Below are 23,321 nucleotides of genomic sequence, written 5' to 3'. Positions count from 1 at the left end.
TCGAAAGCGTAAGGGCATTGGTGGTTCAGTGGTAGAATCCTCGCCTGCCACGCGGGGGGCCCGGGTTCGATTCCCGGCCAATGCAAGTTTTATATTAATTAGGTGAAATAAAACTCTTTCACGACTAAATTTGTTCGTTTCGAAAGCGTAAGGGCATTGGTAGTTCAGTGGTAGAATCCTCGCCTGCCACGCGGGGGGCCCGGGTTCGATTCCCGGCCAATGCAAGTTTTATATTAATTAGGTGAAATAGAACTCTTTTAAGACTAAATTTGTTCGTTTCGAAAGCGTAAGGGCATTGGTGGTTCAGTGGTAGAATCCTCGCCTGCCACGCGGTGGGCCCGGGTTCGATTCCCGGCCAATGCAAGTTTTATATTAATTAGGCGAAATAAAACTCTTTCACGACTAAATTTGTTCGTTTCGAAAGCGTAAGGGCATTGGTGGTTCAGTGGTAGAATCCTCGCCTGCCACGCGGGGGGCCCGGGTTCGATTCCCGGCCAATGCAAGTTTTATATTAATTAGGTGAAATAAAACTCTTTTAAGACTAAATTTGTTCGTTTCGAAAGCGGAAGGGCATTGGTGGTTCAGTGGTAGAATCCTCGCCTGCCACGCGGGGGGCCCGGGTTCGATTCCCGGCCAATGCAAGTTTTATATTAATTAGGTGAAATAAAACTCTTTTAAGACTAAATTTGTTCGTTTCGAAAGCGTAAGGGCATTGGTGGTTCAGTGGTAGAATCCTCGCCTGCCACGCGGGGGGCCCGGGTTCGATTCCCGGCCAATGCAAGTTTTATATTAATTAGGTGAAATAAAACTCTTTCACGACTAAATTTGTTCGTTTCGAAAGCGTAAGGGCATTGGTGGTTCAGTGGTAGAATCCTCGCCTGCCACGCGGGGGGCCCGGTTTCGATTCCCGGCCAATGCAATTTTTATATTAATTAGGTGAAATAAAACTCTTTTACGACTAAATTTGTTCGTTTCGAAAGCGTAAGGGCATTGGTGGTTCAGTGGTAGAATCCTCGCCTGCCACGCGGGGGCCCGGGTTCGATTCCCGGCCAATGCAAGTTTTATAGTAATTAGGTGAAATAAAACTATTTTAAGACTAAATTTGTTCGTTTCGAAAGAGTACGGGCATTCGTGGTTCAGTGGTAGAGTCCTCGCCTGCCACTCGGGGAGCCCGGGTTCGATTCCCGGCCAATGCAAGTTTTATATTAATTAGGTGAAATAGAACTCTTTTAAGACTAAATTTGTTCGTTTCGAAAGCGTAAGGGCATTGGTGGTTCAGTGGTAGAATCCTCGCCTGCCACGCGGTGGGCCCGGGTTCGATTCCCGGCCAATGCAAGTTTTATATTAATTAGGCGAAATAAAACTCTTTCACGACTAAATTTGTTCGTTTCGAAAGCGTAAGGGCATTGGTGGTTCAGTGGTAGAATCCTCGCCTGCCACGCGGGGGGCCCGGGTTCGATTCCCGGCCAATGCAGGTTTTGTATTAATTAGGTGAAATAAAACTCTTTCACGACTAAATTTGTTCGTTTCGAAAGCGTAAGGGCATTGGTGGTTCAGTGGTAGAATTCTCGCCTGCCACGCGGGGGGCCCGGGTTCGATTCCCGGCCAATGCAATTTTTATATTAATTAGGTGAAATAAAACTCTTTTACGACTAAATTTGTTCGTTTCGAAAGTGTAAGGGCATTGGTGGTTCAGTGGTAGAATCCTCGCCTGCCACGCGGGGGCCCGGGTTCGATTCCCGGCCAATGCAGGTTTTGTATTAATTAGGTGAAATAAAACTCTTTTAAGACTAAATTTGTTCGTTTCGACAGCGTAAGGGCATTGGTGGTTCAGTGGTAGAATCCTCGCCTGCCACGCGGGGGGCCCGGGTTCGATTCCCGGCCAATGCAAGTTTTATATTAATTAGATGAAATAATACTCTTTTAAGACTAAATTTGTTCGTTACGAAAGCGTAAGGGCATTGGTGGTTCAGTGGTAGAATCCTCGCCTGCCACGCGGGGGGCCCGTGTTCGATTCCCGGCCAATTCAAGTTATATATTAATTAGGTGAAATAAAACTCTTTTAAGACTAAATTTGTTCGTTTCGAAAGCGTAAGGGCATTGGTGGTTCAGTGGTAGAATCCTCGCCTGCCACGCGGGGGGCCCGGGTTCGATTCCCGGCCAATGCAAGTTTTATATTAATTAGGTGAAATAAAACTCTTTTAAGACTAAATTTGTTCGTTTCGAAAGCGTAAGGGTATTGGTGGTTCAGTGGTAGAATCCTCGCCTGCCACGCGGGGGGCCCGGGTTCGATTCCCGGCCAATGCAAGTTTTATATTAATTAGGTGAAATAAAACTCTTTTAAGACTAAATTTGTTCGTTTCGAAAGCGTAAGGGCATTGGTGCTTCAGTGGTAGAATCCTCGCCTGCCACGCGGGGGGCCCGGGTTCGATTCCCGGCCAATGCAAGTTTTATATTAATTAGGTGAAATAAAACTCTTTTAAGACTAAATTTGTTCGTTTCGAAAGCGTAAGGGCATTGGTGGTTCAGTGGTAGAATCCTCGCCTGCCACGCGGGGGGCCCGGGTTCGATTCCCGGCCAATGCAAGTTTTATATTAATTAGGTGAAATAAAACTCTTTTAAGACTAAATTTGTTCGTTTCGAAAGCGTAAGGGCATTGGTGGTTCAGTGGTAGAATCCTCGCCTGCCACGCGGGGGGCCCGGGTTCGATTCCCGGCCAATGCAAGTTTTATATTAATTAGGTGAAATAAAACTCTTTCACGACTAAATTTGTTCGTTTCGAAAGCGTAAGGGCATTGGTAGTTCAGTGGTAGAATCCTCGCCTGCCACGCGGGGGGGCCCGGGTTCGATTCCCGGCCAATGCAAGTTTTATATTAATTAGGTGAAATAGAACTCTTTTAAGACTAAATTTGTTCGTTTCGAAAGCGTAAGGGCATTGGTGGTTCAGTGGTAGAATCCTCGCCTGCCACGCGGTGGGCCCGGGTTCGATTCCCGGCCAATGCAAATTTTATATTAATTAGGCGAAATAAAACTCTTTCACGACTAAATTTGTTCGTTTCGAAAGCGTAAGGGCATTGGTGGTTCAGTGGTAGAATCCTCGCCTGCCACGCGGGGGGCCCGGGTTCGATTCCCGGCCAATGCAAGTTTTATATTAATTAGGTGAAATAAAACTCTTTTACGACTAAATTTGTTCGTTTCGAAAGCGTAAGGGCATTGCTGGTTCAGTGGTAGAATCCTCGCCTGCCACGCGGGGTGGCCCGGGTTCGATTCCCGGCCAATGCAAGTTTTATATTAATTAGGTGAAATAAAACTCTTTTAAGACTAAATTTGTTCGTTTCGAAAGCGTAAGGGCATTGGTGGTTCAGTGGTAGAATCCTCGCCTGCCACGCGGGGGGCCCGGGTTCGATTCCCGGCCAATGCAAGTTTTATATTAATTAGGTGAAATAAAACTCTTTCACGACTAAATTTGTTCGTTTCGAAAGCGTAAGGGCATTGGTGGTTCAGTGGTAGAATCCTCGCCTGCCACGCGGGGGGCCCGGTTTCGATTCCCGGCCAATGCAATTTTTATATTAATTAGGTGAAATAAAACTCTTTTACGACTAAATTTGTTCGTTTCGAAAGCGTAAGGGCATTGGTGGTTCAGTGGTAGAATCCTCGCCTGCCACGCGGGGGCCCGGGTTCGATTCCCGGCCAATGCAAGTTTTATAGTAATTAGGTGAAATAAAACTATTTTAAGACTAAATTTGTTCGTTTCGAAAGAGTACGGGCATTCGTGGTTCAGTGGTAGAGTCCTCGCCTGCCACTCGGGGAGCCCGGGTTCGATTCCCGGCCAATGCAAGTTTTATATTAATTAGGTGAAATAGAACTCTTTTAAGACTAAATTTGTTCGTTTCGAAAGCGTAAGGGCATTGGTGGTTCAGTGGTAGAATCCTCGCCTGCCACGCGGTGGGCCCGGGTTCGATTCCCGGCCAATGCAAGTTTTATATTAATTAGGCGAAATAAAACTCTTTCACGACTAAATTTGTTCGTTTCGAAAGCGTAAGGGCATTGGTGGTTCAGTGGTAGAATCCTCGCCTGCCACGCGGGGGGCCCGGGTTCGATTCCCGGCCAATGCAGGTTTTGTATTAATTAGGTGAAATAAAACTCTTTCACGACTAAATTTGTTCGTTTCGAAAGCGTAAGGGCATTGGTGGTTCAGTGGTAGAATTCTCGCCTGCCACGCGGGGGGCCCGGGTTCGATTCCCGGCCAATGCAATTTTTATATTAATTAGGTGAAATAAAACTCTTTTACGACTAAATTTGTTCGTTTCGAAAGTGTAAGGGCATTGGTGGTTCAGTGGTAGAATCCTCGCCTGCCACGCGGGGGCCCGGGTTCGATTCCCGGCCAATGCAGGTTTTGTATTAATTAGGTGAAATAAAACTCTTTTAAGACTAAATTTGTTCGTTTCGACAGCGTAAGGGCATTGGTGGTTCAGTGGTAGAATCCTCGCCTGCCACGCGGGGGGCCCGGGTTCGATTCCCGGCCAATGCAAGTTTTATATTAATTAGATGAAATAATACTCTTTTAAGACTAAATTTGTTCGTTACGAAAGCGTAAGGGCATTGGTGGTTCAGTGGTAGAATCCTCGCCTGCCACGCGGGGGGCCCGTGTTCGATTCCCGGCCAATGCAAGTTATATATTAATTAGGTGAAATAAAACTCTTTTAAGACTAAATTTGTTCGTTTCGAAAGCGTAAGGGCATTGGTGGTTCAGTGGTAGAATCCTCGCCTGCCACGCGGGGGGCCCGGGTTCGATTCCCGGCCAATGCAAGTTTTATATTAATTAGGTGAAATAAAACTCTTTTAAGACTAAATTTGTTCGTTTCGAAAGCGTAAGGGTATTGGTGGTTCAGTGGTAGAATCCTCGCCTGCCACGCGGGGGGCCCGGGTTCGATTCCCGGCCAATGCAAGTTTTATATTAATTAGGTGAAATAAAACTCTTTTAAGACTAAATTTGTTCGTTTCGAAAGCGTAAGGGCATTGGTGCTTCAGTGGTAGAATCCTCGCCTGCCACGCGGGGGGCCCGGGTTCGATTCCCGGCCAATGCAAGTTTTATATTAATTAGGTGAAATAAAACTCTTTTAAGACTAAATTTGTTCGTTTCGAAAGCGTAAGGGCATTGGTGGTTCAGTGGTAGAATCCTCGCCTGCCACGCGGGGGGCCCGGGTTCGATTCCCGGCCAATGCAAGTTTTATATTAATTAGGTGAAATAAAACTCTTTTAAGACTAAATTTGTTCGTTTCGAAAGCGTAAGGGCATTGGTGGTTCAGTGGTAGAATCCTCGCCTGCCACGCGGGGGGCCCGGGTTCGATTCCCGGCCAATGCAAGTTTTATATTAATTAGGTGAAATAAAACTCTTTCACGACTAAATTTGTTCGTTTCGAAAGCGTAAGGGCATTGGTAGTTCAGTGGTAGAATCCTCGCCTGCCACGCGGGGGGGCCCGGGTTCGATTCCCGGCCAATGCAAGTTTTATATTAATTAGGTGAAATAGAACTCTTTTAAGACTAAATTTGTTCGTTTCGAAAGCGTAAGGGCATTGGTGGTTCAGTGGTAGAATCCTCGCCTGCCACGCGGTGGGCCCGGGTTCGATTCCCGGCCAATGCAAGTTTTATATTAATTAGGCGAAATAAAACTCTTTCACGACTAAATTTGTTCGTTTCGAAAGCGTAAGGGCATTGGTGGTTCAGTGGTAGAATCCTCGCCTGCCACGCGGGGGGCCCGGGTTCGATTCCCGGCCAATGCAAGTTTTATATTAATTAGGTGAAATAAAACTCTTTTACGACTAAATTTGTTCGTTTCGAAAGCGTAAGGGCATTGCTGGTTCAGTGGTAGAATCCTCGCCTGCCACGCGGGGTGGCCCGGGTTCGATTCCCGGCCAATGCAAGTTTTATATTAATTAGGTGAAATAAAACTCTTTTAAGACTAAATTTGTTCGTTTCGAAAGGGTAAGGGCATTGGTGGTTCAGTGGTAGAATCCTCGCCTGCCACGCGGGGGCCCGGGTTCGATTCCCGGCCAATGCAAGTTTTATATTAATTAGGTGAAATAAAACTCTTTTAAGACTAAATTTGTTTTTTCCGAAAGCGTAAGGGCATTGGTGGTTCAGTGGTAGAATCCTCGCCTGCCACGCGGGGGGCCCGGGTTCGATTCCCGGCCAATGCAAGTTTTATATTAATTAGGTGAAATAAAACTCTTTTAAGACTAAATTTGTTCGTTTCGAAAGCGTAAGGGTATTGGTGGTTCAGTGGTAGAATCCTCGCCTGCCACGCGGGGGGCCCGGGTTCGATTCCCGGCCAATGCAAGTTTTATATTAATTAGGTGAAATAAAACTCTTTTAAGACTAAATTTGTTCGTTTCGAAAGCGTAAGGGCATTGGTGGTTCAGTGGTAGAATCCTCGCCTGCCACGCGGGGGGCCCGTGTTCGATTCCCGGCCAATGCAAGTTATATATTAATTAGGTGAAATAAAACTCTTTTAAGACTAAATTTGTTCGTTTCGAAAGCGTAAGGGCATTGGTGGTTCAGTGGTAGAATCCTCGCCTGCCACGCGGGGGGCCCGGGTTCGATTCCCGGCCAATGCAAGTTTTATATTAATTAGGTGAAATAAAACTCTTTTAAGACTAAATTTGTTCGTTTCGAAAGCGTAAGGGTATTGGTGGTTCAGTGGTAGAATCCTCGCCTGCCACGCGGGGGGCCCGGGTTCGATTCCCGGCCAATGCAAGTTTTATATTAATTAGGTGAAATAAAACTCTTTTAAGACTAAATTTGTTCGTTTCGAAAGCGTAAGGGCATTGGTGCTTCAGTGGTAGAATCCTCGCCTGCCACGCGGGGGGCCCGGGTTCGATTCCCGGCCAATGCAAGTTTTATATTAATTAGGTGAAATAAAACTCTTTTAAGACTAAATTTGTTCGTTTCGAAAGCGTAAGGGCATTGGTGGTTCAGTGGTAGAATCCTCGCCTGCCACGCGGGGGGCCCGGGTTCGATTCCCGGCCAATGCAAGTTTTATATTAATTAGGTGAAATAAAACTCTTTTAAGACTAAATTTGTTCGTTTCGAAAGCGTAAGGGCATTGGTGGTTCAGTGGTAGAATCCTCGCCTGCCACGCGGGGGGCCCGGGTTCGATTCCCGGCCAATGCAAGTTTTATATTAATTAGGTGAAATAAAACTCTTTCACGACTAAATTTGTTCGTTTCGAAAGCGTAAGGGCATTGGTAGTTCAGTGGTAGAATCCTCGCCTGCCACGCGGGGGGGCCCGGGTTCGATTCCCGGCCAATGCAAGTTTTATATTAATTAGGTGAAATAGAACTCTTTTAAGACTAAATTTGTTCGTTTCGAAAGCGTAAGGGCATTGGTGGTTCAGTGGTAGAATCCTCGCCTGCCACGCGGTGGGCCCGGGTTCGATTCCCGGCCAATGCAAGTTTTATATTAATTAGGCGAAATAAAACTCTTTCACGACTAAATTTGTTCGTTTCGAAAGCGTAAGGGCATTGGTGGTTCAGTGGTAGAATCCTCGCCTGCCACGCGGGGGGCCCGGGTTCGATTCCCGGCCAATGCAAGTTTTATATTAATTAGGTGAAATAAAACTCTTTTACGACTAAATTTGTTCGTTTCGAAAGCGTAAGGGCATTGCTGGTTCAGTGGTAGAATCCTCGCCTGCCACGCGGGGTGGCCCGGGTTCGATTCCCGGCCAATGCAAGTTTTATATTAATTAGGTGAAATAAAACTCTTTTAAGACTAAATTTGTTCGTTTCGAAAGGGTAAGGGCATTGGTGGTTCAGTGGTAGAATCCTCGCCTGCCACGCGGGGGCCCGGGTTCGATTCCCGGCCAATGCAAGTTTTATATTAATTAGGTGAAATAAAACTCTTTTAAGACTAAATTTGTTCGTTTCGAAAGCGTAAGGGCATTGGTGGTTCAGTGGTAGAATCTTCGCCTGCCACGCGGGGGGCCCGGGTTCGATTCCCGGCCAATGCAAGTTTTATATTAATTAGGTGAAATAAAACTCTTTTACGACTAAATTTGTTCGTTTCGAAAGGGTAAGGGCATTGGTGGTTCAGTGGTAGAATCCTCGCCTGCCACGCGGGGGGCCCGGGTTCGATTCCCGGCCAATGCAAGTTTTATATTAATTAGGTGAAATAAAACTCTTTCACGACTAAATTTGTTCGTTTCGAAAGCGTAAGGGCATTGGTGGTTCAGTGGTAGAATCCTCGCCTGCCACGCGGGGGGCCCGGGTTCGATTCCCGGCCAATGCAATTTTTATATTAATTAGGTGAAATAAAACTCTTTTACGACTAAATTTGTTCGTTTCGAAAGGGTAAGGGCATTGGTGGTTCAGTGGTAGAATCCTCGCCTGCCACGCGGGGGCCCGGGTTCGATTCCCGGCCAATGCAGGTTTTGTATTAATTAGGTGAAATAAAACTCTTTTAAGACTAAATTTGTTCGTTTCGACAGCGTAAGGGCATTGGTGGTTCAGTGGTAGAATCCTCGCCTGCCACGCGGGGGGCCCGGGTTCGATTCCCGGCCAATGCAAGTTTTATATTAATTAGATGAAATAATACTCTTTTAAGACTAAATTTGTTCGTTACGAAAGCGTAAGGGCATTGGTGGTTCAGTGGTAGAATCCTCGCCTGCCACGCGGGGGGCCCGTGTTCGATTCCCGGCCAATGCAAGTTTTATATTAATTAGGTGAAATAAAACTCTTTTAAGACTAAATTATTTCGTTTCGAAAGCGTAAGGGCATTGGTGGTTCAGTGGTAGAATCCTCGCCTGCCACGCGGGGGGCCCGGGTTCGATTCCCGGCCAATGCAAGTTTTATATTAATTAGGTGAAATAAAACTCTTTTAAGACTAAATTTGTTCGTTTCGAAAGCGTAAGGGTATTGGTGGTTCAGTGGTAGAATCCTCGCCTGCCACGCGGGGGGCCCGGGTTCGATTCCCGGCCAATGCAAGTTTTATATTAATTAGGTGAAATAAAACTCTTTTAAGACTAAATTTGTTTTTTTCGAAAGCGTAAGGGCATTGGTGGTTCAGTGGTAGAATCCTCGCCTGCCACGCGGGGGGCCCGGGTTCGATTCCCGGCCAATGCAAGTTTTATATTAATTAGGTGAAATAAAACTCTTTTAAGACTAAATTTGTTCGTTTCGAAAGCGTAAGGGCATTGGTGGTTCAGTGGTAGAATCCTCGCCTGCCACGCGGGGGGCCCGGGTTCGATTCCCGGCCAATGCAAGTTTTATATTAATTAGGTGAAATAAAACTCTTTTAAGACTAAATTTGTTCGTTTCGAAAGCGTAAGGGCATTGGTGGTTCAGTGGTAGAATCCTCGCCTGCCACGCGGGGGGCCCGGGTTCGATTCCCGGCCAATGCAAGTTTTATATTAATTAGGTGAAATAAAACTCTTTCACGACTAAATTTGTTCGTTTCGAAAGCGTAAGGGCATTGGTGGTTCAGTGGTAGAATCCTCGCCTGCCACGCGGGGGGCCCGGGTTCGATTCCCGGCCAATGCAATTTTTATATTAATTAGGTGAAATAAAACTCTTTTACGACTAAATTTGTTCGTTTCGAAAGGGTAAGGGCATTGGTGGTTCAGTGGTAGAATCCTCGCCTGCCACGCGGGGGCCCGGGTTCGATTCCCGGCCAATGCAAGTTTTATATTAATTAGGTGAAATAAAACTCTTTTAAGACTAAATTTGTTCGTTTCGAAAGCGTAAGGGCGTTGGTGGTTCAGTGGTAGAATCCTCGCCTGCCACGCGGGGGGCCCGGGTTCGATTCCCGGCCAATGCAAGTTTTATATTGATTAGGTGAAATAAAACTCTTTTAAGACTAAATTTGTTCGTTTCGAAAGCGTAAGGGCATTGGTGGTTCAGTGGTAGAATCCTCGCCTGCCACGCGGGGGGCCCGGGTTCGATTCCCGGCCAATGCAAGTTTTATATTAATTAGGTGAAATAAAACTCTTTTAAGAATAAATTTGTTCGTTTCGAAAGCGTAAGGGCATTGGTGGTTCAGTGGTAGAATCCTCGCCTGCCACGCGGTGGGCCCGGGTTCGATTCCCGGCCAATGCAAGTTTTATATTAATTAGGTGAAATAAAACTCTTTCACGACTAAATTTGTTCGTTTCGAAAGCGTAAGGGCATTGGTGGTTCAGTGGTAGAATCCTCGCCTGCCACGCGGGGGGCCCGGGTTCGATTCCCGGCCAATGCAAGTTTTATATTAATTAGGTGAAATAAAACTCTTTTAAGACTAAATTTGTTCGTTTCGAAAGCGTAAGGGCATTGGTGGTTCAGTGGTAGAATCCTCGCCTGCCACGCGGGGGGCCCGGGTTCGATTCCCGGCCAATGCAAGTTTTATATTAATTAGGTGAAATAAAACTCTTTTAAGACTAAATTTGTTCGTTTCGAAAGCGTAAGGGCATTGGTGGTTCAGTGGTAGAATCCTCGCCTGCCACGCGGGGGGCCCGGGTTCGATTCCCGGCCAATGCAAGTTTTATATTAATTAGGTGAAATAAAACTCTTTTAAGACTAAATTTGTTCGTTTCGAAAGCGTAAGGGCATTGGTGGTTCAGTGGTAGAATCCTCGCCTTCCACGCGGGGGGCCCGGGTTCGATTCCCGGCCAATGCAAGTTTTATATTAATTAGGTGAAATAAAACTCTTTTAAGACTAAATTTGTTCGTTTCGAAAGCGTAAGGGCATTGGTGGTTCAGTGGTAGAATCCTCGCCTGCCACGCGGTGGGCCCGGGTTCGATTCCCGGCCAATGCAAGTTTTATATTAATTAGGTGAAATAAAACTCTTTCACGACTAAATTTGTTCGTTTCGAAAGCGTAAGGGCATTGGTGGTTCAGTGGTAGAATCCTCGCCTTCCACGCGGGGGGCCCGGGTTCGATTCCCGGCCAATGCAAGTTTTATATTAATTAGGTGAAATAAAACTCTTTTAAGACTAAATTTGTTCGTTTCGAAAGCGTAAGGGCATTGGTGGTTCAGTGGTAGAATCCTCGCCTGCCACGCGGTGGGCCCGGGTTCGATTCCCGGCCAATGCAAGTTTTATATTAATTAGGTGAAATAAAACTCTTTCACGACTAAATTTGTTCGTTTCGAAAGCGTAAGGGCATTGGTGGTTCAGTGGTAGAATCCTCGCCTGCCACGCGGGGGGCCCGGGTTCGATTCCCGGCCAATGCAAGTTTTATATTAATTAGGTGAAATAAAACTCTTTTAAGACTAAATTTGTTCGTTTCGAAAGCGTAAGGGCATTGGTGGTTCAGTGGTAGAATCCTCGCCTGCCACGCGGGGGGCCCGGGTTCGATTCCCGGCCAATGCAAGTTTTATAGTAATTAGGTGAAATAAAACTCTTTTAAGAATAAATTTGTTCGTTTCGAAAGCGTAAGGGCATTGGTGGTTCAGTGGTAGAATCCTCGCCTGCCACGCGGGGGCCCGGGTTCGATTCCCGGCCAATGCAATTTTTATATTAATTAGGTGAAATAAAACTCTTTTACGACTAAATTTGTTCGTTTCGAAAGGGTAAGGGCATTGGTGGTTTAGTGGTAGAATCCTCGCCTGCCACGCGGGGGCCCGGGTTCGATTCCCGGCCAATGCAAGTTTTATATTAATTAGGTGAAATAAAACTCTTTTACGACTAAATTTGTTCGTTTCGAAAGCGTAAGGGCATTGGTGGTTCAGTGGTAGAATCCTCGCCTGCCACGCGTTGGGCCCGGGTTCGATTCCCGGCCAATGCAAGTTTTATATTAATTAGGTGAAATAAAACTCTTTTACGACTAAATTTGTTCGTTTCGAAAGCGTAAGGGCATTGGTGGTTCAGTGGTAGAATCCTCGCCTGCCACGCGGGGGGCCCGGGTTCGATTCCCGGCCAATGCAAGTTTTATATTAATTAGGTGAAATAAAACTCTTTTAAGACTAAATTTGTTCGTTTCGAAAGCGTAAGGGCATTGGTGGTTCAGTGGTAGAATCCTCGCCTGCCACGCGGGGGGCCCGGGTTCGATTCCCGGCCAATGCAAGTTTTATAGTAATTAGGTGAAATAAAACTCTTTTAAGAATAAATTTGTTCGTTTCGAAAGCGTAAGGGCATTGGTGGTTCAGTGGTAGAATCCTCGCCTGCCACGCGGGGGCCCGGGTTCGATTCCCGGCCAATGCAATTTTTATATTAATTAGGTGAAATAAAACTCTTTTACGACTAAATTTGTTCGTTTCGAAAGGGTAAGGGCATTGGTGGTTTAGTGGTAGAATCCTCGCCTGCCACGCGGGGGCCCGGGTTCGATTCCCGGCCAATGCAAGTTTTATATTAATTAGGTGAAATAAAACTCTTTTACGACTAAATTTGTTCGTTTCGAAAGCGTAAGGGCATTGGTGGTTCAGTGGTAGAATCCTCGCCTGCCACGCGTTGGGCCCGGGTTCGATTCCCGGCCAATGCAAGTTTTATATTAATTAGGTGAAATAAAACTCTTTTACGACTAAATTTGTTCGTTTCGAAAGCGTAAGGGCATTGGTGGTTCAATGGTAGAATCCTCGCCTGCCACGCGGTGGGCCCGGGTTCGATTCCCGGCCAATGCAAGTTTTATATTAATTAGGTGAAATAAAACTCTTTTACGACTAAATTTGTTCGTTTCGAAAGCGTAAGGGCATTGGTGGTTCAGTGGTAGAATCCTCGCCTGCCACGCGGGGGGCCCGGGTTCGATTCCCGGCCAATGCAATTTTTATATTAATTAGGTGAAATAAAACTCTTTTAAGAATAAATTTGTTCGTTTCGAAAGCGTAAGGGCATTGGTGGTTCAGTGGTAGAATCCTCGCCTGCCACGCGGGGGGCCCGGGTTCGATTCCCGGCCAATGCAATTTTTATATTAATTAGGTGAAATAAAACTCTTTTACGACTAAATTTGTTCGTTTCGAAAGAGTACGGGCATTGGTGGTTCAGTGGTAGAATCCTCGCCTGCCACGCGGGGGCCCGGATTCGATTCCCGGCCAATGCAAGTTTTATATTAATTAGGTGAAATAAAACTCTTTTAAGACTAAATTTGTTCGTTTCGAAAGCGTAAGGGCATTGGTGGTTCAGTGGTAGAATCCTCGCCTGCCACGCGGGGGGCACGGGTTCGATTCCCGGCCAATGCAAGTTTTATATTAATTAGGTGAAATAGAACTCTTTTAAGACTAAATTTGTTCGTTTCGAAAGCGTAAGGGCATTGGTGGTTCAGTGGTAGAATCCTCGCCTGCCACGCGGTGGGCCCGGGTTCGATTCCCGGCCAATGCAAGTTTTATATTAATTAGGTGAAATAAAACTCTTTCACGACTAAATTTGTTCGTTTCGAAAGCGTAATGGCATTGGTGGTTCAGTGGTAGAATCCTCGCCTGCCACGCGGTGGACCCGGGTTCGATTCCCGGCCAATGCAAGTTTTATATTAATTAGGTGAAATAAAACTCTTTTACGACTAAATTTGTTCGTTTCGGAAGCGTAAGGGCATTGCTGGTTCAGTGGTAGAATCCTCGCCTGCCACGCGGGGGGCCCGGGTTCGATTCCCGGCCAATGCAAGTTTTATATTAATTAGGTGAAATAAAACTCTTTTACGACTAAATTTGTTCGTTTCGAAAGGGTAAGGGCATTGGTGGTTCAGTGGTAGAATCCTCGCCTGCCACGCGGGGGCCCGGGTTCGATTCCCGGCCAATGCAAGTTTTATATTAATTAGGTGAAATAAAACTCTTTTAAGACTAAATTTGTTCGTTTCGAAAGCGTAAGGGCATTGGTGGTTCAGTGGTAGAATCCTCGCCTGCCACGCGGGGGGCCCGGGTTCGATTCCCGGCCAATGCAAGTTTTATATTAATTAGGTGAAATAAAACTCTTTTAAGACTAAATTTGTTCGTTTCGAAAGCGTAAGGGCATTGGTGGTTCAGTGGTAGAATCCTCGCCTGCCACGCGGGGGGCCCGTGTTCGATTCCCGGCCAATGCAAGTTTTATATTAATTAGGTGAAATAAAACTCTTTTACGACTAAATTTGTTCGTTTCGAAAGGGTAAGGACATTGGTGGTTCAGTGGTAGACTCCTCGCCTGCCACGCGGGGGGCCCGGGTTCGATTCCCGGCCAATGCAAGTTTTATATTAATTAGGTGAAATAAAACTCTTTTACGACTAAATTTGTTCGTTTCGAAAGGGTAAGGGCATTGGTGGTTCAGTGGTAGAATCCTCGCCTGCCACGCGGGGGGCCCGGGTTCGATTCCCGGCCAATGCAAGTTTTATATTAATTAGGTGAAATAAAACTCTTTCACGACTAAATTTGTTCGTTTCGAAAGCGTAAGGGCATTGGTGGTTCAGTGTTAGAATCCTCGCCTGCCACGCGGGGGGCCCGGGTTCGATTCCCGGCCAATGCAATTTTTATATTAATTAGGTGAAATAAAACTCTTTTACGACTAAATTTGTTCGTTTCGAAAGGGTAAGGGCATTGGTGGTTCAGTGGTAGAATCCTCGCCTGCCACGCGGGGGGCACGGGTTCGATTCCCGGCCAATGCAGGTTTTATATTAATTAGGTGAAATAAAACTCTTTTAAGACTAAATTTGTTCGTTTCGAAAGCGTAAGGGCATTGGTGGTTCAGTGGTAGAATCCTCGCCTGCCACGCGGGGGGGGCCCGGGTTCGATTCCCGGCCAATGCAAGTTTTATATTAATTAGGTGAAATAAAACTCTTTTAAGACTAAATTTGTTCGTTTCGAAAGCGTACGGGCATTGGTGGTTCAGTGGTAGAATCCTCGCCTGCCACGCGGGGGCCAGGATTCGATTCCCGGCCAATGCAAGTTTTATATTAATTAGGTGAAATAAAACTCTTTTAAGACTAAATTTGTTCGTTTCGAAAGCGTAAGGGCATTGGTGGTTCAGTGGTAGAATCCTCGCCTGCCACGCGGGGGGCACGGGTTCGATTCCCGGCCAATGCAAGTTTTATATTAATTAGGTGAAATAGAACTCTTTTAAGACTAAATTTGTTCGTTTCGAAAGCGTAAGGGCATTGGTGGTTCAGTGGTAGAATCCTCGCCTGCCACGCGGTGGGCCCGGGTTCGATTCCCGGCCAATGCAAGTTTTATATTAATTAGGTGAAATAAAACTCTTTCACGACTAAATTTGTTCGTTTCGAAAGCGTAAGGGCATTGGTGGTTCAGTGGTAGAATCCTCGCCTGCCACGCGGTGGACCCGGGTTCGATTCCCGGCCAATGCAAGTTTTATATTAATTAGGTGAAATAAAACTCTTTTACGACTAAATTTGTTCGTTTCGAAAGCGTAAGGGCATTGCTGGTTCAGTGGTAGAATCCTCGCCTGCCACGCGGGGGGCCCGGGTTCGATTCCCGGCCAATGCAAGTTTTATATTAATTAGGTGAAATAAAACTCTTTTACGACTAAATTTGTTCGTTTCGAAAGGGTAAGGGCATTGGTGGTTCAGTGGTAGAATCCTCGCCTGCCACGCGGGGGCCCGGGTTCGATTCCCGGCCAATGCAAGTTTTATATTAATTAGGTGAAATAAAACTCTTTTAAGACTAAATTTGTTCGTTTCGAAAGCGTAAGGGCATTGGTGGTTCAGTGGTAGAATCCTCGCCTGCCACGCGGGGTGCCCGGGTTCGATTCCCGGCCAATGCAAGTTTTATATTAATTAGGTGAAATAAAACTCTTTTAAGACTAAATTTGTTCGTTTCGAAAGCGTAAGGGCATTGGTGGTTCAGTGGTAGAATCCTCGCCTGCCACGCGGGGGGCCCGTGTTCGATTCCCGGCCAATGCAAGTTTTATATTAATTAGGTGAAAAAAAACTCTTTTACGACTAAATTTGTTCGTTTCGAAAGGGTAAGGGCATTGGTGGTTCAGTGGTAGAATCCTCGCCTGCCACGCGGGGGGCCCGGGTTCGATTCCCGGCCAATGCAAGTTTTATATTAATTAGGTGAAATAAAACTCTTTTACGACTAAATTTGTTCGTTTCGAAAGGGTAAGGGCATTGGTGGTTCAGTGGTAGAATCCTCGCCTGCCACGCGGGGGGCCCGGGTTCGATTCCCGGCCAATGCAAGTTTTATATTAATTAGGTGAAATAAAACTCTTTCACGACTAAATTTGTTCGTTTCGAAAGCGTAAGGGCATTGGTGGTTCAGTGGTAGAATCCTCGCCTGCCACGCGGGGGGCCCGGGTTCGATTCCCGGCCAATGCAATTTTTATATTAATTAGGTGAAATAAAACTCTTTTACGACTAAATTTGTTCGTTTCGAAAGGGTAAGGGCATTGGTGGTTCAGTGGTAGAATCCTCGCCTGCCACGCGGGGGGCACGGGTTCGATTCCCGGCCAATGCAGGTTTTATATTAATTAGGTGAAATAAAACTCTTTTAAGACTAAATTTGTTCGTTTCGAAAGCGTAAGGGCATTGGTGGTTCAGTGGTAGAATCCTCGCCTGCCACGCGGGGGGGGCCCGGGTTCGATTCCCGGCCAATGCAAGTTTTATATTAATTAGGTGAAATAAAACTCTTTTAAGACTAAATTTGTTCGTTTCGAAAGCGTAAGGGCATTGGTGGTTCAGTGGTAGAATCCTCGCCTGCCACGCGGTGGGCCCGGGTTCGATTCCCGGCCAATGCAAGTTTTATATTAATTAGGTGAAATAAAACTCTTTTAAGACTAAATTTGTTCGTTTTGAAAGCGTAAGGGCATTGGTGGTTCAGTGGTAGAATCCTCGCCTGCCACGCGGGGGGCCCGTGTTCGATTCCCGGCCAATGCAAGTTTTATATTAATTAGGTGAAATAAAACTCTTTCACGACTAAATTTGTTCGTTTCGAAAGCGTAAGGGCATTGGTGGTTCAGTGGTAGAATCCTCGCCTGCCACGCGGGGGGCCCGGGTTCGATTCCCGGCCAATGCAATTTTTATATTAATTAGGTGAAATAAAACTCTTTTACGACTAAATTTGTTCGTTTCGAAAGGGTAAGGGCATTGGTGGTTCAGTGGTAGAATCCTCGCCTGCCACGCGGGGGGCACGGGTTCGATTCCCGGCCAATGCAGGTTTTATATTAATTAGGTGAAATAAAACTCTTTTAAGACTAAATTTGTTCGTTTCGAAAGCGTAAGGGCATTGGTGGTTCAGTTGTAGAATCCTCGCCTGCCACGCGGGGGGCCCGGGTTCGATTCCCGGCCAATGCAAGTTTTATATTAATTAGGTGAAATAAAACTCTTTCACAACTAAATTTGTTCGTTTCTAAAGCGTAAGGGCATTGGTGGTTCAGTGGTAGAATCCTCGCCTGCCACGCGGGGGGCCCGGGTTCGATTCCCGGCCAATGCAATTTTTATATTAATTAGGTGAAATAAAACTCTTTTAAGAATAAATTTGTTCGTTTGGAAAGCGTAAGGGCATTGGTGGTTCAGTGGTAGAATCCTCGCCTGCCACGCGGGGGGCCCGGGTTCGATTCCCGGCCAATGCAATTTTTATATTAATTAGGTGAAATAAAACTCTTTTACGAGTAAATTTGTTCGTTTCGAAAGGGTAAGGGCATTGGTGGTTCAGTGGTAGAATCCTCGCCTGCCACGCGGGGGGCCCGGGTTCGATTCCCGGCCAATGCAAGTTTTATATTAATTAGGTGAAATAAAACTCTTTCACGACTAAATTTGTTCGTTTCGGAAGGGTAATGCATTGGTGGTTCAGTGCTAGAATCCTCGCCTGCCACGCGGGGGGCCCGGGTTCGATTCCCGGCCAATGCAGGTTTTATATTAATTAGGTGAAATAAAACTCTTTTAAGACAAAATTTGTTCGTTTCGAAAGCGTAAGGGCATTGGTGGTTCAGTGGTAGAATCCTCGCCTGCCACGCGGGGGGCCCTGGTTCGATTCCCGGCCAATGCAAGTTTTATATTAATTAGGTGAAATAAAACTCTTTTAAGACTAAATTTGTTCGTTTCGAAAGCGTAAGGGCATTGGTGGTTCAGTGGTAGAATCCTCGCCTGCCACGCGGGGGGCCCGTGTTCGATTCCCGGCCAATGCAAGTTTTATATTAATTAGGTGAAATAAAACTCTTTTACGACTAAATTTGTTCGTTTCGAAAAGGTAAGGGCATTGGTGGTTCAGTGGTAGAATCCTCGCCTGCCACGCGGGGGGCCCGGGTTCGATTCCCGGCCAATGCAAGTTTTATATTAATTAGGTGAAATAAAACTCTTTCACAACTAAATTTGTTCGTTTCTAAAGCGTAAGGGCATTGGTGGTTCAGTGGTAGAATCCTCGCCTGCCACGCGGGGGGCCCGGGTTCGATTCCCGGCCAATGCAATTTTTATATTAATTAGGTGAAATAAAACTCTTTTAAGAATAAATTTGTTCGTTTCGAAAGCGTAAGGGCATTGGTGGTTCAGTGGTAGAATCCTCGCCTGCCACGCGGGGGGCCCGGGTTCGATTCCCGGCCAATGCAATTTTTATATTAATTAGGTGAAATAAAACTCTTTTACGACTAAATTTGTTCGTTTCGAAAGGGTAAGGGCATTGGTGGTTCAGTGGTAGAATCCTCGCCTGCCACGCGGGGGCCCGGGTTCGATTCCCGGCCAATGCAGGTTTTATATTAATTAGGTGAAATAAAACTCTTTTAAGACTAAATTTGTTCGTTTCGAAAGCGTAAGGGCATTGGTGGTTCAGTGGTAGAATCCTCGCCTGCCACGCGGAGGGCCCGGGTTCGATTCCCGGCCAATGCAAGTTTTATATTAATTAGATGAAATAATACTCTTTTAAGACTAAATTTGTTCGTTACGAAAGCGTAAGGGCATTGGTGGTTCAGTGGTAGAATCCTCGCCTGCCACGCGGGGGGCCCGTGTTCGATTCCCGGCCAATGCAAGTTTTATATTAATTAGGTGAAATAAAACTCTTTTACGACTAAATTTGTTCGTTTCGAAAGGGTAAGGGCATTGGTGGTTCAGTGGTAGAATCCTCGCCTGCCACGCGGGGGGCCCGGGTTCGATTCCCGGCCAATGTAAGTTTTATATTAATTAGGTGAAATAAAACTCTTTTACGACTAAATTTGTTCGTTTCGAAAGGGTAAGGGCATTGGTGGTTCAGTGGTAGAATCCTCGCCTGCCACGCGGGGGCCCGGGTTCGATTCCCGGCCAATGCAAGTTTTATATTAATTAGGTGAAATAAAACTTTTTTAAGACTAAATTTGTTCTTTTCGAAAGCGTAAGGGCATTGGTGGTTCAGTGGTAGAATCCTCGCCTGCCACGCGGGGGGCCCGGGTTCGATTCCCGGCCAATGCAAGTTTTATATTAATTAGATGAAATAATACTCTTTTAAGACTAAATTTGTTCGTTTCGAAAGCGTAAGGGCATTGGTGGTTCAGTGGTAGAATCCTCGCCTGCCACGCGGGGGGCCCGGGTTCGATTCCCGGCCAATGCAAGTTTTATATTAATTAGATGAAATAATACTCTTTGAAGACTAAATTTGTTCGTTACGAAAGCGTAAGGGCATTGGTGGTTCAGTGGTAGAATCCTCGCCTGCCACGCGGGGGGCCCGTGTTCGATTCCCGGCCAATGCAAGTTTTATATTAATTAGGTGAAATAAAACTCTTTTACGACTAAATTTGTTCGTTTCGAAAGGGTTAGGGCATTGGTGGTTCAGTGGTAGAATCCTCGCCTGCCACGCGGGGGGCCCGGGTTCGATTCCCGGCCAATGTAAGTTTTATATTAATTAGGTGAAATAAAACTCTTTTACGACTAAATTTGTTCGTTTCGAAAGGGTAAGGGCATTGGTGGTTCAGTGGTAGAATCCTCGCCTGCCACGCGGTGGCCCGGGTTCGATTCCCGGCCAATGCAAGTTTTATATTAATTAGGTGAAATAAAACTTTTTTAAGACTAAATTTGTTCTTTTCGAAAGCGTAAGGGCATTGGTGGTTCAGTGGTAGAATCCTCGCCTGCCACGCGGGGGGCCCGGGTTCGATTCCCGGCCAATGCAAGTTTTATATTAATTAGGTGAAATAAAACTCTTTTAAGACTAAATTTGTTCGTTTCGAAAGCGTAAGGGCATTGGTGGTTCAGTGGTAGAATCCTCGCCTGCCACGCGGGGGGCCCGGGTTCGATTCCCGGCCTATGCAAGTTTTATATTAATTAGGTGAAATAAAACTCTTTTAAGACTAAATTGTTCGTTTCGAAAGCGTAAGGGCATTGGTGGTTCAGTGGTAGAATCCTCGCCTGCCACGCGGGGGGCCCGGGTTCGATTCCCGGCCAATGCAAGTTTTATATTAATTAGGTGAAATAAAACTCTTTCACAACTAAATTTGTTCGTTTCTAAAGCGTAAGGGCATTGGTGGTTCAGTGGTAGAATCCTCGCCTGCCACGCGGGGGGCCCGGGTTCGATTCCCGGCCAATGCAATTTTTATATTAATTAGGTGAAATAAAACTCTTTTAAGAATAAATTTGTTCGTTTCGAAAGCGTAAGGGCATTGGTGGTTCAGTGGTAGAATCCTCGCCTGCCACGCGGGGGGCCCGGGTTCGATTCCCGGCCAATGCAATTTTTATATTAATTAGGTGAAATAAAACTCTTTTACGACTAAATTTGTTCGTTTCGAAAGGGTAAGGGCATTGGTGGTTCAGTGGTAGAATCCTCGCCTGCCACGCGGGGGGCCCGGGTTCGATTCCCGGCCAATGCAAGTTTTATATTAATTAGGTGAAATAAAACTCTTTCACGACTAAATTTGTTCGTTTCGGAAGGGTAATGCATTGGTGGTTCAGTGCTAGAATCCTCGCCTGCCACGCGGGGGGCCCGGGTTCGATTCCCGGCCAATGCAGGTTTTATATTAATTAGGTGAAATAAAACTCTTTTAAGACAAAATTTGTTCGTTTCGAAAGCGTAAGGGCATTGGTGGTTCAGTGGTAGAATCCTCGCCTGCCACGCGGGGGGCCCGGGTTCGATTCCCGGCCAATGCAAGTTTTATATTAATTAGGTGAAATAAAACTCTTTTAAGACTAAATTTGTTCGTTTCGAAAGCGTAAGGGCATTGGTGGTTCAGTGGTAGAATCCTCGCCTGCCACGCGGGGGGCCCGTGTTCGATTCCCGGCCAATGCAAGTTTTATATTAATTAGGTGAAATAAAACTCTTTTACGACTAAATTTGTTCGTTTCGAAAGGGTAAGGGCATTGGTGGTTCAGTGGTAGAATCCTCGCCTGCCACGCGGGGGGCCCGGGTTCGATTCCCGGCCAATGCAAGTTTTATATTAATTAGGTGAAATAAAACTCTTTCACAACTAAATTTGTTCGTTTCTAAAGCGTAAGGGCATTGGTGGTTCAGTGGTAGAATCCTCGCCTGCCACGCGGGGGGCCCGGGTTCGATTCCCGGCCAATGCAATTTTTATATTAATTAGGTGAAATAAAACTCTTTTAAGAATAAATTTGTTCGTTTCGAAAGCGTAAGGGCATTGGTGGTTCAGTGGTAGAATCCTCGCCTGCCACGCGGGGGGCCCGGGTTCGATTCCCGGCCAATGCAATTTTTATATTAATTAGGTGAAATAAAACTCTTTTACGACTAAATTTGTTCGTTTCGAAAGGGTAAGGGCATTGGTGGTTCAGTGGTAGAATCCTCGCCTGCCACGCGGGGGCCCGGGTTCGATTCCCGGCCAATGCAGGTTTTATATTAATTAGGTGAAATAAAACTCTTTTAAGACTAAATTTGTTCGTTTCGAAAGCGTAAGGGCATTGGTGGTTCAGTGGTAGAATCCTCGCCTGCCACGCGGGGGGCCCGGGTTCGATTCCCGGCCAATGCAAGTTTTATATTAATTAGATGAAATAATACTCTTTTAAGACTAAATTTGTTCGTTACGAAAGCGTAAGGGCATTGGTGGTTCAGTGGTAGAATCCTCGCCTGCCACGCGGGGGGCCCGTGTTCGATTCCCGGCCAATGCAAGTTTTATATTAATTAGGTGAAATAAAACTCTTTTACGACTAAATTTGTTCGTTTCGAAAGGGTAAGGGCATTGGTGGTTCAGTGGTAGAATCCTCGCCTGCCACGCGGGGGGCCCGGGTTCGATTCCCGGCCAATGTAAGTTTTATATTAATTAGGTGAAATAAAACTCTTTTACGACTAAATTTGTTCGTTTCGAAAGGGTAAGGGCATTGGTGGTTCAGTGGTAGAATCCTCGCCTGCCACGCGGGGGCCCGGGTTCGATTCCCGGCCAATGCAAGTTTTATATTAATTAGGTGAAATAAAACTTTTTTAAGACTAAATTTGTTCTTTTCGAAAGCGTAAGGGCATTGGTGGTTCAGTGGTAGAATCCTCGCCTGCCACGCGGGGGGCCCGGGTTCGATTCCCGGCCAATGCAAGTTTTATATTAATTAGGTGAAATAAAACTCTTTTAAGACTAAATTTGTTCGTTTCGAAAGCGTAAGGGCATTGGTGGTTCAGTGGTAGAATCCTCGCCTGCCACGCGGGGGGCCCGGGTTCGATTCCCGGCCAATGCAAGTTTTATATTAATTAGGTGAAATAAAACTCTTTTAAGACTAAATTGTTCGTTTCGAAAGCGTAAGGGCATTGGTGGTTCAGTGGTAGAATCTTCGCCTGCCACGCGGTGGGCCCGGGTTCGATTCCCGGCCAATGCAAGTTTTATATTAATTAGGTGAAATAAAACTCTTTCACGACTAAATTTGTTCGTTTCGAAAGCGTAAGGGCATTGGTGGTTCAGTGGTAGAATCCTCGCCTGCCACGCGGTGGACCCGGGTTCGATTCCCGGCCAATGCAAGTTTTATATTAATTAGGTGAAATAAAACTCTTTTACGACTAAATTTGTTCGTTTCGAAAGCGTAAGGGCATTGCTGGTTCAGTGGTAGAATCCTCGCCTGCCACGCGGGGGGCCCGGGTTCGATTCCCGGCCAATGCAAGTTTTATATTAATTAGGTGAAATAAAACTCTTTTACGACTAAATTTGTTCGTTTCGAAAGGGTAAGGGCATTGGTGGTTCAGTGGTAGAATCCTCGCCTGCCACGCGGGGGCCCGGGTTCGATTCCCGGCCAATGCAAGTTTTATATTAATTAGGTGAAATAAAACTCTTTTAAGACTAAATTTGTTCGTTTCGAAAGGGTAAGGGCATTGGTGGTTCAGTGGTAGAATCCTCGCCTGCCACGCGGGGGGCACGGGTTCGATTCCCGGCCAATGCAGGTTTTATATTAATTAGGTGAAATAAAACTCTTTTAAGACTAAATTTGTTCGTTTCGAAAGCGTAAGGGCATTGGTGGTTCAGTGGTAGAATCCTCGCCTGCCACGCGGGGGGGGCCCGGGTTCGATTCCCGGCCAATGCAAGTTTTGTATTAATTAGATGAAATAATACTCTTTTAA

At 46.1% G+C, this 23,321-nt stretch overlaps 1 protein-coding gene and 75 non-coding genes across 76 annotated transcripts in view; 75 read left to right on the top strand and 1 right to left on the bottom strand.

The window, feature by feature from the left end:
* The window catches only part of LOC146134862 (dynein axonemal heavy chain 6-like), a 205,502-nt gene that overhangs the window by 23,481 nt on the left and 158,700 nt on the right, over positions 1-23,321 (bottom strand). The window lies entirely within an intron of this gene.
* On the top strand, positions 15-85 carry Trnag-gcc (transfer RNA glycine (anticodon GCC)). The gene has a single exon. It is a non-coding gene; the product is annotated as a tRNA-Gly (tRNA).
* Trnag-gcc (transfer RNA glycine (anticodon GCC)) lies at positions 154-224 on the top strand. The gene has a single exon. It is a non-coding gene; the product is annotated as a tRNA-Gly (tRNA).
* Trnag-gcc (transfer RNA glycine (anticodon GCC)) lies at positions 432-502 on the top strand. Its single transcript has one exon. It is a non-coding gene; the product is annotated as a tRNA-Gly (tRNA).
* Positions 571-641, top strand: Trnag-gcc (transfer RNA glycine (anticodon GCC)). Its single transcript has one exon. It is a non-coding gene; the product is annotated as a tRNA-Gly (tRNA).
* Trnag-gcc (transfer RNA glycine (anticodon GCC)) lies at positions 710-780 on the top strand. Its single transcript has one exon. It is a non-coding gene; the product is annotated as a tRNA-Gly (tRNA).
* Positions 1,404-1,474, top strand: Trnag-gcc (transfer RNA glycine (anticodon GCC)). Its single transcript has one exon. It is a non-coding gene; the product is annotated as a tRNA-Gly (tRNA).
* Trnag-gcc (transfer RNA glycine (anticodon GCC)) lies at positions 1,543-1,613 on the top strand. The gene has a single exon. It is a non-coding gene; the product is annotated as a tRNA-Gly (tRNA).
* Positions 1,820-1,890, top strand: Trnag-gcc (transfer RNA glycine (anticodon GCC)). Its single transcript has one exon. It is a non-coding gene; the product is annotated as a tRNA-Gly (tRNA).
* Positions 2,098-2,168, top strand: Trnag-gcc (transfer RNA glycine (anticodon GCC)). Its single transcript has one exon. It is a non-coding gene; the product is annotated as a tRNA-Gly (tRNA).
* Positions 2,515-2,585, top strand: Trnag-gcc (transfer RNA glycine (anticodon GCC)). The gene has a single exon. It is a non-coding gene; the product is annotated as a tRNA-Gly (tRNA).
* Positions 2,654-2,724, top strand: Trnag-gcc (transfer RNA glycine (anticodon GCC)). Its single transcript has one exon. It is a non-coding gene; the product is annotated as a tRNA-Gly (tRNA).
* Positions 2,793-2,864, top strand: Trnag-gcc (transfer RNA glycine (anticodon GCC)). The gene has a single exon. It is a non-coding gene; the product is annotated as a tRNA-Gly (tRNA).
* Trnag-gcc (transfer RNA glycine (anticodon GCC)) lies at positions 3,072-3,142 on the top strand. The gene has a single exon. It is a non-coding gene; the product is annotated as a tRNA-Gly (tRNA).
* On the top strand, positions 3,351-3,421 carry Trnag-gcc (transfer RNA glycine (anticodon GCC)). Its single transcript has one exon. It is a non-coding gene; the product is annotated as a tRNA-Gly (tRNA).
* On the top strand, positions 4,045-4,115 carry Trnag-gcc (transfer RNA glycine (anticodon GCC)). The gene has a single exon. It is a non-coding gene; the product is annotated as a tRNA-Gly (tRNA).
* Trnag-gcc (transfer RNA glycine (anticodon GCC)) lies at positions 4,184-4,254 on the top strand. The gene has a single exon. It is a non-coding gene; the product is annotated as a tRNA-Gly (tRNA).
* Trnag-gcc (transfer RNA glycine (anticodon GCC)) lies at positions 4,461-4,531 on the top strand. The gene has a single exon. It is a non-coding gene; the product is annotated as a tRNA-Gly (tRNA).
* On the top strand, positions 4,739-4,809 carry Trnag-gcc (transfer RNA glycine (anticodon GCC)). The gene has a single exon. It is a non-coding gene; the product is annotated as a tRNA-Gly (tRNA).
* On the top strand, positions 5,156-5,226 carry Trnag-gcc (transfer RNA glycine (anticodon GCC)). Its single transcript has one exon. It is a non-coding gene; the product is annotated as a tRNA-Gly (tRNA).
* Trnag-gcc (transfer RNA glycine (anticodon GCC)) lies at positions 5,295-5,365 on the top strand. Its single transcript has one exon. It is a non-coding gene; the product is annotated as a tRNA-Gly (tRNA).
* On the top strand, positions 5,434-5,505 carry Trnag-gcc (transfer RNA glycine (anticodon GCC)). The gene has a single exon. It is a non-coding gene; the product is annotated as a tRNA-Gly (tRNA).
* Trnag-gcc (transfer RNA glycine (anticodon GCC)) lies at positions 5,713-5,783 on the top strand. The gene has a single exon. It is a non-coding gene; the product is annotated as a tRNA-Gly (tRNA).
* Positions 6,130-6,200, top strand: Trnag-gcc (transfer RNA glycine (anticodon GCC)). Its single transcript has one exon. It is a non-coding gene; the product is annotated as a tRNA-Gly (tRNA).
* Trnag-gcc (transfer RNA glycine (anticodon GCC)) lies at positions 6,547-6,617 on the top strand. The gene has a single exon. It is a non-coding gene; the product is annotated as a tRNA-Gly (tRNA).
* Trnag-gcc (transfer RNA glycine (anticodon GCC)) lies at positions 6,964-7,034 on the top strand. The gene has a single exon. It is a non-coding gene; the product is annotated as a tRNA-Gly (tRNA).
* Trnag-gcc (transfer RNA glycine (anticodon GCC)) lies at positions 7,103-7,173 on the top strand. The gene has a single exon. It is a non-coding gene; the product is annotated as a tRNA-Gly (tRNA).
* Trnag-gcc (transfer RNA glycine (anticodon GCC)) lies at positions 7,242-7,313 on the top strand. Its single transcript has one exon. It is a non-coding gene; the product is annotated as a tRNA-Gly (tRNA).
* On the top strand, positions 7,521-7,591 carry Trnag-gcc (transfer RNA glycine (anticodon GCC)). The gene has a single exon. It is a non-coding gene; the product is annotated as a tRNA-Gly (tRNA).
* Trnag-gcc (transfer RNA glycine (anticodon GCC)) lies at positions 8,077-8,147 on the top strand. The gene has a single exon. It is a non-coding gene; the product is annotated as a tRNA-Gly (tRNA).
* Trnag-gcc (transfer RNA glycine (anticodon GCC)) lies at positions 8,216-8,286 on the top strand. The gene has a single exon. It is a non-coding gene; the product is annotated as a tRNA-Gly (tRNA).
* Trnag-gcc (transfer RNA glycine (anticodon GCC)) lies at positions 8,493-8,563 on the top strand. Its single transcript has one exon. It is a non-coding gene; the product is annotated as a tRNA-Gly (tRNA).
* Positions 8,771-8,841, top strand: Trnag-gcc (transfer RNA glycine (anticodon GCC)). The gene has a single exon. It is a non-coding gene; the product is annotated as a tRNA-Gly (tRNA).
* On the top strand, positions 9,049-9,119 carry Trnag-gcc (transfer RNA glycine (anticodon GCC)). The gene has a single exon. It is a non-coding gene; the product is annotated as a tRNA-Gly (tRNA).
* Trnag-gcc (transfer RNA glycine (anticodon GCC)) lies at positions 9,188-9,258 on the top strand. The gene has a single exon. It is a non-coding gene; the product is annotated as a tRNA-Gly (tRNA).
* Positions 9,327-9,397, top strand: Trnag-gcc (transfer RNA glycine (anticodon GCC)). Its single transcript has one exon. It is a non-coding gene; the product is annotated as a tRNA-Gly (tRNA).
* On the top strand, positions 9,466-9,536 carry Trnag-gcc (transfer RNA glycine (anticodon GCC)). The gene has a single exon. It is a non-coding gene; the product is annotated as a tRNA-Gly (tRNA).
* On the top strand, positions 9,743-9,813 carry Trnag-gcc (transfer RNA glycine (anticodon GCC)). Its single transcript has one exon. It is a non-coding gene; the product is annotated as a tRNA-Gly (tRNA).
* Positions 9,882-9,952, top strand: Trnag-gcc (transfer RNA glycine (anticodon GCC)). The gene has a single exon. It is a non-coding gene; the product is annotated as a tRNA-Gly (tRNA).
* On the top strand, positions 10,160-10,230 carry Trnag-gcc (transfer RNA glycine (anticodon GCC)). The gene has a single exon. It is a non-coding gene; the product is annotated as a tRNA-Gly (tRNA).
* On the top strand, positions 10,299-10,369 carry Trnag-gcc (transfer RNA glycine (anticodon GCC)). The gene has a single exon. It is a non-coding gene; the product is annotated as a tRNA-Gly (tRNA).
* Positions 10,438-10,508, top strand: Trnag-gcc (transfer RNA glycine (anticodon GCC)). Its single transcript has one exon. It is a non-coding gene; the product is annotated as a tRNA-Gly (tRNA).
* Trnag-ucc (transfer RNA glycine (anticodon UCC)) lies at positions 10,577-10,647 on the top strand. Its single transcript has one exon. It is a non-coding gene; the product is annotated as a tRNA-Gly (tRNA).
* Positions 10,855-10,925, top strand: Trnag-ucc (transfer RNA glycine (anticodon UCC)). Its single transcript has one exon. It is a non-coding gene; the product is annotated as a tRNA-Gly (tRNA).
* Trnag-gcc (transfer RNA glycine (anticodon GCC)) lies at positions 11,133-11,203 on the top strand. The gene has a single exon. It is a non-coding gene; the product is annotated as a tRNA-Gly (tRNA).
* Positions 11,272-11,342, top strand: Trnag-gcc (transfer RNA glycine (anticodon GCC)). Its single transcript has one exon. It is a non-coding gene; the product is annotated as a tRNA-Gly (tRNA).
* On the top strand, positions 11,826-11,896 carry Trnag-gcc (transfer RNA glycine (anticodon GCC)). Its single transcript has one exon. It is a non-coding gene; the product is annotated as a tRNA-Gly (tRNA).
* On the top strand, positions 11,965-12,035 carry Trnag-gcc (transfer RNA glycine (anticodon GCC)). The gene has a single exon. It is a non-coding gene; the product is annotated as a tRNA-Gly (tRNA).
* Positions 12,658-12,728, top strand: Trnag-gcc (transfer RNA glycine (anticodon GCC)). Its single transcript has one exon. It is a non-coding gene; the product is annotated as a tRNA-Gly (tRNA).
* Positions 12,797-12,867, top strand: Trnag-gcc (transfer RNA glycine (anticodon GCC)). Its single transcript has one exon. It is a non-coding gene; the product is annotated as a tRNA-Gly (tRNA).
* Positions 13,768-13,838, top strand: Trnag-gcc (transfer RNA glycine (anticodon GCC)). Its single transcript has one exon. It is a non-coding gene; the product is annotated as a tRNA-Gly (tRNA).
* Positions 14,185-14,255, top strand: Trnag-gcc (transfer RNA glycine (anticodon GCC)). Its single transcript has one exon. It is a non-coding gene; the product is annotated as a tRNA-Gly (tRNA).
* Trnag-gcc (transfer RNA glycine (anticodon GCC)) lies at positions 15,853-15,923 on the top strand. Its single transcript has one exon. It is a non-coding gene; the product is annotated as a tRNA-Gly (tRNA).
* Trnag-gcc (transfer RNA glycine (anticodon GCC)) lies at positions 15,992-16,062 on the top strand. The gene has a single exon. It is a non-coding gene; the product is annotated as a tRNA-Gly (tRNA).
* On the top strand, positions 16,131-16,201 carry Trnag-gcc (transfer RNA glycine (anticodon GCC)). Its single transcript has one exon. It is a non-coding gene; the product is annotated as a tRNA-Gly (tRNA).
* Positions 16,828-16,898, top strand: Trnag-gcc (transfer RNA glycine (anticodon GCC)). Its single transcript has one exon. It is a non-coding gene; the product is annotated as a tRNA-Gly (tRNA).
* On the top strand, positions 17,245-17,315 carry Trnag-gcc (transfer RNA glycine (anticodon GCC)). Its single transcript has one exon. It is a non-coding gene; the product is annotated as a tRNA-Gly (tRNA).
* On the top strand, positions 17,384-17,454 carry Trnag-gcc (transfer RNA glycine (anticodon GCC)). Its single transcript has one exon. It is a non-coding gene; the product is annotated as a tRNA-Gly (tRNA).
* Trnag-gcc (transfer RNA glycine (anticodon GCC)) lies at positions 17,523-17,593 on the top strand. The gene has a single exon. It is a non-coding gene; the product is annotated as a tRNA-Gly (tRNA).
* Positions 18,078-18,148, top strand: Trnag-gcc (transfer RNA glycine (anticodon GCC)). Its single transcript has one exon. It is a non-coding gene; the product is annotated as a tRNA-Gly (tRNA).
* Trnag-gcc (transfer RNA glycine (anticodon GCC)) lies at positions 18,217-18,287 on the top strand. Its single transcript has one exon. It is a non-coding gene; the product is annotated as a tRNA-Gly (tRNA).
* Positions 18,356-18,426, top strand: Trnag-gcc (transfer RNA glycine (anticodon GCC)). Its single transcript has one exon. It is a non-coding gene; the product is annotated as a tRNA-Gly (tRNA).
* On the top strand, positions 19,188-19,258 carry Trnag-gcc (transfer RNA glycine (anticodon GCC)). Its single transcript has one exon. It is a non-coding gene; the product is annotated as a tRNA-Gly (tRNA).
* Positions 19,327-19,397, top strand: Trnag-gcc (transfer RNA glycine (anticodon GCC)). The gene has a single exon. It is a non-coding gene; the product is annotated as a tRNA-Gly (tRNA).
* Trnag-gcc (transfer RNA glycine (anticodon GCC)) lies at positions 19,882-19,952 on the top strand. Its single transcript has one exon. It is a non-coding gene; the product is annotated as a tRNA-Gly (tRNA).
* On the top strand, positions 20,159-20,229 carry Trnag-gcc (transfer RNA glycine (anticodon GCC)). The gene has a single exon. It is a non-coding gene; the product is annotated as a tRNA-Gly (tRNA).
* Positions 20,298-20,368, top strand: Trnag-gcc (transfer RNA glycine (anticodon GCC)). Its single transcript has one exon. It is a non-coding gene; the product is annotated as a tRNA-Gly (tRNA).
* On the top strand, positions 20,437-20,507 carry Trnag-gcc (transfer RNA glycine (anticodon GCC)). The gene has a single exon. It is a non-coding gene; the product is annotated as a tRNA-Gly (tRNA).
* On the top strand, positions 20,576-20,646 carry Trnag-gcc (transfer RNA glycine (anticodon GCC)). The gene has a single exon. It is a non-coding gene; the product is annotated as a tRNA-Gly (tRNA).
* Positions 20,853-20,923, top strand: Trnag-gcc (transfer RNA glycine (anticodon GCC)). Its single transcript has one exon. It is a non-coding gene; the product is annotated as a tRNA-Gly (tRNA).
* Positions 21,131-21,201, top strand: Trnag-gcc (transfer RNA glycine (anticodon GCC)). The gene has a single exon. It is a non-coding gene; the product is annotated as a tRNA-Gly (tRNA).
* Trnag-gcc (transfer RNA glycine (anticodon GCC)) lies at positions 21,270-21,340 on the top strand. The gene has a single exon. It is a non-coding gene; the product is annotated as a tRNA-Gly (tRNA).
* On the top strand, positions 21,409-21,479 carry Trnag-gcc (transfer RNA glycine (anticodon GCC)). Its single transcript has one exon. It is a non-coding gene; the product is annotated as a tRNA-Gly (tRNA).
* Trnag-gcc (transfer RNA glycine (anticodon GCC)) lies at positions 21,686-21,756 on the top strand. The gene has a single exon. It is a non-coding gene; the product is annotated as a tRNA-Gly (tRNA).
* Trnag-gcc (transfer RNA glycine (anticodon GCC)) lies at positions 22,241-22,311 on the top strand. The gene has a single exon. It is a non-coding gene; the product is annotated as a tRNA-Gly (tRNA).
* Trnag-gcc (transfer RNA glycine (anticodon GCC)) lies at positions 22,380-22,450 on the top strand. Its single transcript has one exon. It is a non-coding gene; the product is annotated as a tRNA-Gly (tRNA).

The sequence above is a fragment of the Ascidiella aspersa genome, chromosome 8, assembly GCF_963924565.1.
Source record: "Ascidiella aspersa chromosome 8, kaAscAspe10.2, whole genome shotgun sequence".
Lineage (NCBI taxonomy): Eukaryota > Metazoa > Chordata > Ascidiacea > Phlebobranchia > Ascidiidae > Ascidiella > Ascidiella aspersa.
The sequence above is the reverse complement of the archived record's forward strand: the minus strand, read 5'-3'. Positions and strand labels throughout refer to the sequence as shown.